The sequence below is a fragment of the Ambystoma mexicanum genome, chromosome 6p, assembly GCF_040938575.1.
Source record: "Ambystoma mexicanum isolate Mex_15411 chromosome 6p, UKY_AmexF1_1, whole genome shotgun sequence".
NCBI classification, from domain to species: Eukaryota; Metazoa; Chordata; class Amphibia; order Caudata; family Ambystomatidae; genus Ambystoma; species Ambystoma mexicanum.
In genome coordinates, this window is record NC_090935.1 from 538,811,231 (window position 1) to 538,823,513 (window position 12,283).

Below are 12,283 nucleotides of genomic sequence, written 5' to 3' on the forward strand. Positions count from 1 at the left end.
CCTTCATTGTTTAATCTTTACATCCTTTCCCTTTGCACTCTTTTAGAAGATTCTGGAGTGTTCTGGATTAACTACACAGATGACACTCAGCTGGTCATAGAGCTTTCTGGGGATTAATCCGTTGACAGCCTTTTTCTTCAAAATATCTATAGCCAAATGTTCCATACAAGACTGTCCTATTTCCGTCAGTGAAAAAGTAAAAACACTTGTGTTCAGACTGACTGCGCCTTAAGTGCTCAGGCACATGTGAACTAATTCTCCAAGAGTTGTGCATACCATCTCAAACTTCTTAGGAATATTCGTCCCTACCTCAATGAAGAAAACTCGGCCACTCTTGCTAGAGCTACTATTCTGTCAAGAATAGATTATTGTAATGCACTTCTTGTTGGTGCAGATAAGAAAAGCCTCCAACTTGTGCAAACCATCCAAAATGGCACTGTACGGATCATCAAGAACGTCCCAAGAAGGATCCATGTCTCTTGCTTTTGGCGGGCACTCCATTGGTTACCTGTTACGGCTAGATGCAAACTTGCTCCATAAATGCCTGTATGGGAAGGCGCCTAGCTATTTGAAATCAGCAACCTCGTGGTATGCCCCTTTACCCTCACTAAGATCTACCAAAACTAACCTTCTCCTCCGTCCGTCCTCTAAGTAATCGAAAGGACTGGGCAGGTCATTTTCCAAATTTGCCTCTAAGATCTGGAATGACCTCCCTCCAGCCCTGATATTGGTAACCACCATTTCGTCTTTTAAGAAATCTCTGAAAACTGTTCTATTTGTATAAGAAGACATCTGTCTAAGATTACATTGTCCTAGCCTGCTCCTTGTGCCGTTTTATTTCTGTTGTCCTATGTGTCTATGTGCGCCCTGATGCCCTCGGGTTTTCGGCGTCTTACAAATAGAAATACAAAACAATACAATACAATACTTGCTCTGGCTATCAGGATTGTAACCAGAAACCAACATTGTATTTTCATGCTTGGCAGCACATTAGATTTGTATGAGTGGAAGTGCAATCATCGAAAAATAAATTGTTTGTGAATCACTGTAAATAGATACATATATTTGCAGTTGAGCAAGGCCTACATTATATTTTTCATCACAAAATAAAAAGTCAAAATGAAAATATCTTTTACAGTTGAAGTACATTTAACTAAAGGGGGAAATGGTTAATTTGTACCCAATGTTTTTGAAGGGCTCTGTAAAATATCACAGTAATGGGCATGTCAACTTTTGTTTGTGCATACAGCATGGTAATTGTTTTTGTTAACAAATTATGCATTGCCTTACTTTAGTGTATGTGTGTATGTTTTAATGTGTTTGTAGTGGGGATTAGTGCATACATTGTGTTTGGTCATGATAATGTTGATTGCATATTGGTTTAATTATGTATGTCCTTGCTTGAGTGCATGTTAGTAATGTTTATGCAGTTGGGGTGAGTGCGTAAATTGTGTGTGGTCATGATAATGTTGGCTGCATATTGTTGCTTGAAATATGTATTTCCTTGCTTGAGTGTATGTTTGTTATGTCTATACAGTGGTGTTAAGTATGTATACTGTGTGTGATCATGCTAATATTGGCTGCATATTGCTTCTTGAATTTTGTACTTTCTTGCTTGAGTGCATGTTTGTAATGTGTACGCAGTGGGCACGTGTGTGTACACAGTGTGGATGATTGCATATGTTTTGTGTGTAGACCTATAATTTGTACTTTGTTTGTCATTGTGCGTGCGTCATTTATAGATATCCTTGCTTATATATTTCATTGTTTTAGTGTATGCTGTAATTTGAATGAACTGTGTGTTGGTGTGTATGTTGTATGTGGTCATAGCTGCATGGCGTGGTTCCTGTGCATTAAACGGTTAGTGTGTATTTTGAACTGAGTTTGTATTTATTTAGAGGAAATACTTGGTTTTCATTGTACATGCGTCATATATAGATATATCTTAAAACTTTAGAAACTCAAAACTGGCCAAGTCGATTTTCAAAAGATTTTTCAGTGCAACAATTCAAATTGAAATCTAAGTGCCAGCCACCAGAAATTGTGAAAATCCAATTGGCCACATTTGAGATATTTGGGACAAATGTTTCTTTCTTTATTTTCCTATGGGAAAACACCATGTTGAAAGCTGTTCAAAGTGCTACCAAAGTAAACATTCTTTAAACTATGAATCCTTAAATGTACACATGTGAAATTGTGCATGCACAGGGATCTGCCTCTAAATATTTCAGTGGGATATGTTCAGATTTTGTAATGCTAGCAAAGTTATTCAGAAAAATAATTTCTTAACCAGAGCTATGCCTTGTGCTAGCGCAAAGGTATACTATTATTGGAGTAGAGTTCTTATACTGCACAAGTTCACCGCTGTAGTAGTCTCAAATCATGTCAACCTTATCCTTGTTAAGGTGTACTGAGTCCTGCCGGGGGACAGCAGGACCTTAGTCTGCTTATAATGAAATGACTGTTAGATTACATGATGTAAAAAAGAAGAAAGGGAATGTTTTTAAGTAACATATGAATCATGAGTTGTATGAGTTAGGTGTCCTTCTGAAGATAGATGGACTCTGATATTTGTATCCATATGCCTCTGCCTCTGCTATCCTCAAGTTTCTGCTCTGGCTCCCAGTAGCCAGTCGGGTCAAATTCATGGCACTGTGCATTGTTCACCGGGCCTTCTACAAAATGGGCCCAGAATACCTACAGGAAAAATGTACCCACTGTGTTCCTCTTCATCCACTTCGCTGTGCCCATGCGCTGTGCATCGCTGTGCTTCGTGTCAAGCGCTCCAGAGCGGGGGGGTGCTCCTTATCTGTTTCTGTGGCTCTCCTGTGGAACTCTCTTCCTCTCTCCCTGTGCCGCATCTTTGATCATCTGTCCTTTAGAAGTGCTATCAAAACCTTCTTATTTGCGTTCTTATCTCTTTTTGCCTCAGCTTTGCCTTAGCACCATGATGCCCTTGTAGGAGTCCATAACATAATACATGAAGTAGAAGTATACTAAGTAAAAACATATATTTCGCTGGAAGGCCCCACAGACTCAATCATCACCATAACCTATTACGCACAACCCTGCCAAACAGAATGTAGATAGGAGGGGCAGTAGGGCATTTCACCTGTGCAATAAGATGAGTAAGTCATGTGCCATTGTGGGTCATTCTCAGCGCCTTTTGAAAACCCACTTGAAATTAAAAAATGTTGACCCAGGTTTCAAGTTCCCCAAGAATCACTGATACAAATCTTTGCTTTGCGCATCGAGGATAGCTGTGGGCCTAATTCACTGGTACCATCCTATCCCCTGGATAGGTTCATTTTACCGATTTCATTGTGAATATTAGAAATAGAAAATAGTCCTTCTCAGTCAAAATCAAAGTTGGTATACTGGATGTGTTCGACCTGCGATAGATTTTTCTCCCAAGTATTTTCTGAGATAATATTCATTTGCACCTTAGAGTTCTGAGAATGCATTGTATTTGTGAGGTCCCAGAACCTTGCTGTATGCTTACACTTGAGTGCTTTTAGCAACCTTTGGCTGGCCACATAATAAAGATCAGCTTTCATTCTCTTCATTACATTTTTAAAGGATTGTAGTACCTTGTTCCTCTCTACTCGAAATTCCAAGGAATGAGTCCCAAAGACTTTAGCCAGGTTCCTAATACAAAGTCTTTTCTCTTTCTTTACTTGGGCAATCAAGTGATTATATGTGTGCAGAGTATGTCTACACAAAAGAGGTCTCCCTTTATTTCCCAGACACAACAGCATCTTGGCAATTACTTCCGAACAGCCATCCACATTAAATACAAGGAGACTGTTTGACTCTTCGTTCTCCTCCATTACTTTCTTCTCAAGGTTTTCTGTGTAAGTGTAAAGTTACATCTCATAAAACTCTCCCTATTATTTGGAGAAACAAGAGCCAAAAAAGGTTTCTGTGAATTCTAGCAAATTTGGTTGGAAGGTTTTTCCAGGTGTAATAACAGTAGCATGTGATCACTCAGAGCCCTGAAGGAAATTGAAAGATTATTACAGTTAGGGACAAGATCTTTTTATAAGAAAAAATCATCAATTCTTGATGGGAAAATCCCCCTTTCCATGTCACAACACCGCGGGGTAATCTTGGAGTGAAGGTAACAAGAGGGAGAACTCCCAAGCTGTCATAAAGTTAGTCCAGAACAGGGCATCATTTTTTGTGGATTTATTTGTGCTGTTATGATGATCATATTTTGGGAATTCCTTGTCCTCTAAAATATAGTGCACACATTTGCAATTAAAATCACCAGCAATCAGAATATTATTTTGGTGTGCCTCACCCACCCAGGATGTTAAAATGTCATTGATTTGTTGGTGAATATGAACCTGAGCCTGAGAGTATTTCCTAGTGGTAAAATAAACATTGATTAATAGTACTTCATAATACTCATCATTCTGACCAAAAGATATATTAACTGCTAAGATGGGGTTATCATAAAAGGCCACCAGATTAGACTGAATACTCAATTTAAGGTTGATTGCAATTGCAACACCTCTCAATGAGTAGCCCTCCTTTCCTCTGTTGGCCAAAGTGCTAAAGGTTGTATAGCCCTCCATCAATAGAGGTTTGGACAGCATAGTTTCTTACAGCATAATGATGTCTTCATTACAAATATGTGCATTGGTAAATAATTTCATAATGCTATTAAAACCACCACATTTCCAAGAAATTATGTTTAAAGGGGCAGTGCTAAAAATAAGATGTAGGAGCAGTTAAGACCAGTTTTTCTACCAAAGTTTTGGCTAACCAGGACCAATCCTCCTGATTAGTCGTTGGGGTGGAGATAAAATTGCTCATGCCAGTGGTAGACTGCACTGTAGGATTGACCCTCCCATGCTCCGAAGTTGTTACAGGAGGTTTATATGTATCATCGGCAGGAAGAGGTGAGATAAATGACTACAGTTTTTGAGAATTAGAAAATATAGAAAGGCCTAAACCCATTGTCCTGAAGTCACCCAAATGGTCCCCAGCATAACTATTTTTGAGTAAAAGTGAGCCACAATTGTATTGCTGCCTTGGTGAGGAATATCGACCCAATCAATATCATCTGAGTGAATTGGGCTAATGGATGGAATTGCAGCAAATATCTGCAATAGAACTGATCGATTGTAATTGGTTATTCATAATGCGCTTAATACCCAGAGGTTTCTAAGCATGGACCCAGGAATCGAACCTCTGTTGCTCTGCATAGTCTTGCTTCCAAGGTGAGCACGTTGCCCCTGAGCTATCCTCCAGAGACATTTAAAATTAAAATTAAATATGTTCATGGCTCTAAAATTTTCAAAACCAATAACTCTCATTATATGAAGACCTATTTTAGTCAGGTATTTTATCAGATGAAGCCAGAACAGAAGATACGGTTTTATCATTGACAGCAGGATTTGCCACTGTGTTAGGCTCGTTGGAGCAGGTCATCACTCCATCTCAAGTTAAAGCAAAGGGAGGGTGAAGACAGAGGTCCAAGTATGGCCCTCATGACCCCCATATGACTCTCAGCTTGAAGGCAGATACATGACAGATGCATCCCACTCTAAAGCTCTTCACCTTCATCAACGATGTATTGCAGATGTGAAAAACGTTACTCTCTCAGACAGCCATTCAGATCATACACAATTAATCATCTGGAGGAGGTGGAGATGTCATCAATCAAACAAGTCGACTGACTGCAAATCAAGAAATCAATGATGTCATCACTGATATCAGGACATAGCCGCATAGACATGAAGTACAAAGCTATCCATTCACGAAGTTACATGAACATGTATTAGTTTTCCCATATGGACATGAAAAACATGCTTATGAGTCATGCAGGTAGAGGACAGACACACATAAATAGCTCTCTATATATATAAATATTATACGTATACCTGGCTTGCACGTGCTTGATTGCCACTAACATGGATAGCCATAAGCACAAATATAGAAGCTATATGCCCACTGAAGTGAATGAGAAAGGGGAGACAGACTTCCAGTACACAGAAGGACTGGCACGATCACCCCAGCCAGAGACAAGCAGAAACAATGTACCCCAGCCAAGGACGAGTGGAGATGGAAAGTTCCTGGTTACCAAGACAATAAGCCAAATTGCACAGTGTGGGGTGTAACAGATATTGGTGTGCTAAGTTAGCAGTATCATCGTAAATTGTCAACTGCAGCAGGAACAACAACAGAGGCACCCCAGAGCCCCTCACAGTAAACTAAGAAAAGGCGTTGTGTTGTTTATCTGTGCAAAGACCCTACATCAATTAGCCAACTCTTAATCAGTAAAAACGCAAGTCCTTATATAACAGATCCAAATGTCTGTATCGAAGATATGATTAATTGATGAGGTCCAATAAATCAACAGCCGACACGTGTTTCGAACACTTGTTCGTCCTCAAGGCTGTTGTTAGTATAATAGTACACATTAGATAGAAAATTACTGTGTCATACATACAAATTAGTATTGTATATCATATCCAAAACATAAGTATAAGTATTGCGAGTAAAACAATGGTTGTTACATAACATAAGGTCGATCAGTGTCAGGTAGGATGAGGAGGTGCAGAGGGAAAAATATATATATACACAAAATGAGTATTAGATATTAGGAGTCTTGAGATTAAATACCCATAAAGTAATCTCTTTTCAATTACATTTGTGTATCCCCATGTCAAACTTCATGCGAAAGTATTAGCTTATCACATAGGGGAAATCTCCCTATGAAAGGATAGTTGCTGAAAGTTGATGCTGACATCACAATAGATTTAAGGTCTAACATGCATGCCAGTTTGTATCTAGAGTGTTCATTCTGATATGATATGATATGATATGGTATTTGTAACGCGCCTATACACAGGTGTTTCAAGGCGCGACGAGGCAGGGAGGGGAGGAACAAGGGGAGACAAAAACAAAACGATCCTACTAGGCCAGGTGTCATTCAGATCGCGCAAGTGCAGGGGTGGGGGAGGGGGGAAAAGTGCAAGGGGAAGGGGAGGGGGGGAAGTGCAGTAAAGGTAAGTGGCGTAAGTAGTAAATAAAAAAGGGCCAGCTAGTGGCAAGTGCAAGGTAAGTGCAGAGCAAGTGCTGGGGAAGGGGGGGGGGCTGTAGGGATACAGAGACAGTCCCGTAGTGCAGAGGGGTTCCAGGGGATCAGTGACTGGGACCAGGACCGAAGGCAGTTTAGAGTGGTCAAGTTGCAGGATCAGTGCAGTTTAGTGAAGAATTTAATTAGCTGTTCAGCAGGGGAGAGGGAGAGAGAAAGCAGAAGCAAAGAGGAAGGTTTTGAGGTGCTTCCGGAACCGGAGGTGGTTCTCCTCAAGTTTCAGGGAGGCAGGAAGGCTGTTCCAGAGGGAGGCCCCTGCCGCGGAGAGAGATCTACCCCCAGCTCGTTGCTTCGGGAAGCGGCTGACCATGAGGGAGTTGGAGGCGGATGAGCGAAGGGCTCGGGGAGGAAGATATTTGGGAAGAGAGAGTTGAAGGTATTTAGGACCCAGGCCCCAGAAGGCCTTGTGGACAATGCAGAGGGTTTTGAACTTTATCCTCGCAGCCACTGGGAGCCAGTGGAGAGATTTCAGTCCTGGAGAGATACGGTCCCTGGGCTTGAGGCCAAGGACAAGTCTCGCAGTTCTGTTCTGGATGAGTTGCAGAGGGCGGAGAGTGGAGGCAGGCAGATTAAGATAGAGGCTGTTACAGTAATCCAGCTTCGAGAGAACCAGGGCTCGGGTTCTCACCCTTATGTGATTTCCTTATAAATACTGTTATAGAACCTTGGAAAAGAAAAATTTGATTGTAAAATTAAAAATATATGTTGTCCAGAGTGCTATCCCAGTGAAAGGTAACATGCATTGCCACATGGCTGATGGAGGGGTATTACTCACCGAACTTGGTAGGTAGCTAGATTCTATATAAAAAAATAGACGAGAAATGGCAAGGAAAATTAGATTAGGTATAAATTGTCTCCTAATTGCTATAGTCAACTAGTTTGCTAGGTGATTAATTAGTAAAAGTAAGGCTTACCCTCGATGTGTTGTGTCTGTTAATTTTCAGAGATGTTGGGGTTGTAGCCCAAATCGAAATATTGGCACAGGTAATGATGCGTAACAAGGCCCAATCCTAGTGATCTTTCTTTGATGAACCAGCTTCCAGTCACTACAGGGAAAATAAAGATGAGCAGAATTGATATAGCGCATTATATATGTGCTATGTTGTGTGGACATGAATTACAGTGGTTACAAAACCCTTCCTATCAGTGCGGCTTGAAGATCATCAAATATAATCAAGGCCTAAATGGCAACTTCTTCCTTGTGGTCAGCAAATTTGCTGTTAGCAGATATGTGCGGCGCCCTTAATGATAGTAAATCCAATGTTTCCATTCATTAGGTTCATATACCAAGAATAAGGAGCTAGGGTCACTAATTTTAAACGGCACATGGCTATGGTCATATATAGTTTAGATAATGTTGGTGAAGGAACTTACCTATGTATTAAATTCAAAACGGGTTGAAATGGCATCTGGCGCCATTTAGAATATTATTTTATAATGTCAAACGCATGCGCTGTATGCAGATTTCGTCAAATGATGAGTATACATTACCCAAATATGTACTATATGTATGGTGCTTCATCATAGATATGTTATAATTATGTTGAGCACATCTAGACCAGTCAATCAAATAAGTACAATGTTACGGAGATTGTAACTCAGTAGTGATGCAAGATAAAATGTGTTGATATAAAATAAATAATAGCGGCAAGCTATGAATGGCACCTATTAGTCCCACGGGTGCCCACAGAGTGAAATACTATAGGAACTGATGAATAATCATATCAGTATCTATCTTGTGTGTATTGGCAGGAGTAAATACAAGTGTAATGTTTAACATATCCAATATACAATGGAAATAATCCCAGTGCATCTATGTGTGTGTCACAGATGACCTGCACACTGATGTCGTACTGACGCCATGTGCCAATGGATATACCAGTCTTCAACCTGGTGATGCTGGAAGTGGTGCAAAGTAGTGTCAATTGCAAAAGATTAAAATGTAGCCTAGTCCCTGAAAATAGCTATTGCCAAAGCTTTTACTCAAGAGCTTGAGAGAGCAGGCCAGAGTGGGTTCATTATAAACCATATATGTTACTGGCATCTCATGCAAGCAGCCATCATACTCAGTAAGTCAAAATTGAACACACCATAAAGTACAGATATATTCTGCTTCAATTTGTCTCAGCTTAAGTTCTAGGTTCCCTCCCCTCATCCCCTGCTGTGCATTCTTTAAACCAATGAACTGGATATCTTTAACATCATCCATTTGGTGGCATTCCTGCCACTCTATCGTCAGCGGAAGCCTCTGGTCTTGTTTATTCAAACTAGAGATGTGTTCTCTAGGTCTGGTGCGAAGCTGTCTTATGGTACTTCCTACATACACCTTCTTGCGCACACGCAATATTCCGTAGACCACACATTTTGTCTGGCAATTAATGAAATAAACAATTTGAACTTTAATTCCCTGCTAGTTCACACATTCTTGGCTATCTGGATGTATAAAATCGGCACAAGCTGCAGGTTCAACATTTATAAAACCCTTGTGTATGTTTCAGCCAGTCCGTGCCCTTCAAACTCTTGTCTGTGAGCAGGGAGGGACAAAGTTTGTTTTTAATTGTCGGTGCTCTGGTGTAGGTAAAGGATGGTCTCCTGTTGAGAAAAGGTAGAATATCTTTGTCCAAACATAAGGTAGCCTAATGTTTGTGTACAATAATGTATAATGTATTGTCATCTCTTGTGTATTACATAACAATAGCTTACCCTTCTCGTTGTTGGTTATTTTGAGCATATCTGCCCTATGCTTGCCATCCAAATTCCAGTGTGCTTGGGAGATGGAAGAAACATTATAATCTCTCTCACTAAATCTCTTAGCCAGTAGTGTACATTCCTGAGCATACGTCTGATCACTGCTGCAGTTACGGCATGCTCAGAAATATACACCAACTGGTATGTTTACAATAGTAGATTTTCATTGGCAACTTTCCACATGCAATGTGAAGTTGACCTCCGTTGCCTTGCGGAAAGTTTTTCTTTCAATTTTTCCTTGTTCTATGTAAATTGTCTGGTCCAGGAAATCAATAGAGTTTTTACTTGAATTACCAGTCAATGAAAGTATTGTTATTTAGAAATTCCACATATTTCTGAAAATCATTGTTGGTACCTTTCCAAATTAGCAGAACATCGTCTATAAAGCGTTTCCATAGAACCACATTATCCTTGAATACATCTTGACACAGTGCATGTCTCTGTTCATAATTTGACACAAATAAGTTACCCAGTGAGGGTGCAAATTTGGCTCCTGTTGCTACTGCTTTCACTTGAGAATAATACAGACCATCAAACAAAAGCACATTATTATTAATTGTGAATCCAAGAAGTCCTTCAACTTTTCAACATGCAAACAAAAAGAAAAGGCAGAATGGTCTTGGAAAACATCATCAATGGTTCTTAAAGCCAAATAATGACTGATTGAAGTATATAACGCTGTTACATCCATGGTTGCCAACAAATAATCATCCTTCGAATATATAGTTGATAATATTTGGAGAACATGGGTACTGTCTGTGATATACGTGGGCATAATCCTCATAATTACAGGTGGAAGAGCTCCATTTTGTGGTCTCAACACACGTGACCTAGCAGAGCAAGACAATGCCCATTCTGCTGAGTCAACGTGATATGGAAGGCGAACTGTCCTCGGCTCCCCCTCCTCCTCCTCAAACCGCGGATCTAGATGCAGCAGCAGAAAGTAAGGTATTTTACCCCGTAATGGAGTTAAAAGCAGCGGAGGGATACACCTATCCCACTTTCACACCTCCAGTGTATAGTGGCGAAGATACAGTTAGTGATGCCAAGTAACTGAGTAAAAGAGTGCAGGATACTGGCAGCAAATGTACGGAGTGCAGTGAGCTGAAAGCAAAGATAAAAGAGAATGACTTGGGGAAAACAGGGCTTAGCGACATCCAAGAATTGATAGTTCCAAATCAATGGCTAGGTGGACAGATATTGCTCAAATGGGATTGCTCAAAAGCCACCAGTGAGACAGGGCACATGGGGAAGGAATTGTGGAGTAGTCAAGACACGGAAATGGTAGCTACAGAATGGGCAGAGATAATGGAGGAAGAACATACAAGGGAAAGGGAAGAAAAGGAGGAAAGCGAAAAGGTGTGAAAAGAGAGAGAGAGAGAGCAGAAGCACAAGAGAGAGAGGAAAAATAGAAGATAAAAAGAGCTGGAGGACCTAGCAAGGAAGAAAGCAGAAGAAGAGCAGGAGTGACAGTTGGATAAGAAGGATAAAAGTAGGTTAGAAGTCAAGTGGCTCATTATAGAGCAACGTTGCAGGGAAGAAGAGGAGTGGAGAAGCGAGTGGGATAGATATGGGAGCAGAGAGAGACGCTCTTTTGAAGGTGGTGGAGATTAAGACAGATTTGGCAGGTTTAGGTGATGAGGATGGGGAAGAAATACAAAGAAGGTTAGGGTAAATGTATAGAAGTAGGAGAAACAGCACGGCTGCACCATGAGCATGTAGGAGTGCTACTGGGCCCTCAGCGAGGTGGGAATGCAGGATGACAGGTTGAGCCAAGCAAAAGCAGCGCGAAGACCCAATGTTAAGGAGGCTTAACTTCGAGGATGAGAGAGAAGGGGGCAGTCACAGTAGTATTGGGATGATGTGGTCAGATGAGGATCGACAGGGGAGTAATGATAACGAAGAGGGAAGGCCTTATCGCCACTCTTGGGAAGCAAGTCCTGATAGAGAAACAGTGTGGGGAGGCGGAGAAGACAGGGAAAGAGGAGTAGTGGAAGGGTGACTGGCAGCAGGGAGACACAAAGGGAGGTAGGCCCACAGGTACTGCAGATTAAGAGGGGTGGGGCAAACAACCTCCCAGTAATTGGTATTAACTGGTGGTGACAGTATAAAGACAAACCGTAGAGATGATACACAAAGGGGGACAGGAGAAAGCAAGGATTGAGAGTTTGCTGAATATCAGGATAAGGGGCCAAATCATGAGTTGGGCAGTATCCCAGCGCTAATTGTGCCGGGATACTGCCCAACACAATTAGCGTTACCGCAGTTCGGTCTGGCGCAATTTGCGCAGGATCCTTCCTGGGTGGCGGAGGGATAAATCCCCATTCTCATGGGGGGTTTCTTGGCGCTATTAGTGCCTGGGCAATGAGCGCCACACTAATAGCACCAAAAGCGGGTGGAAAATTGTGATTTTTACCTCCAGCAAAA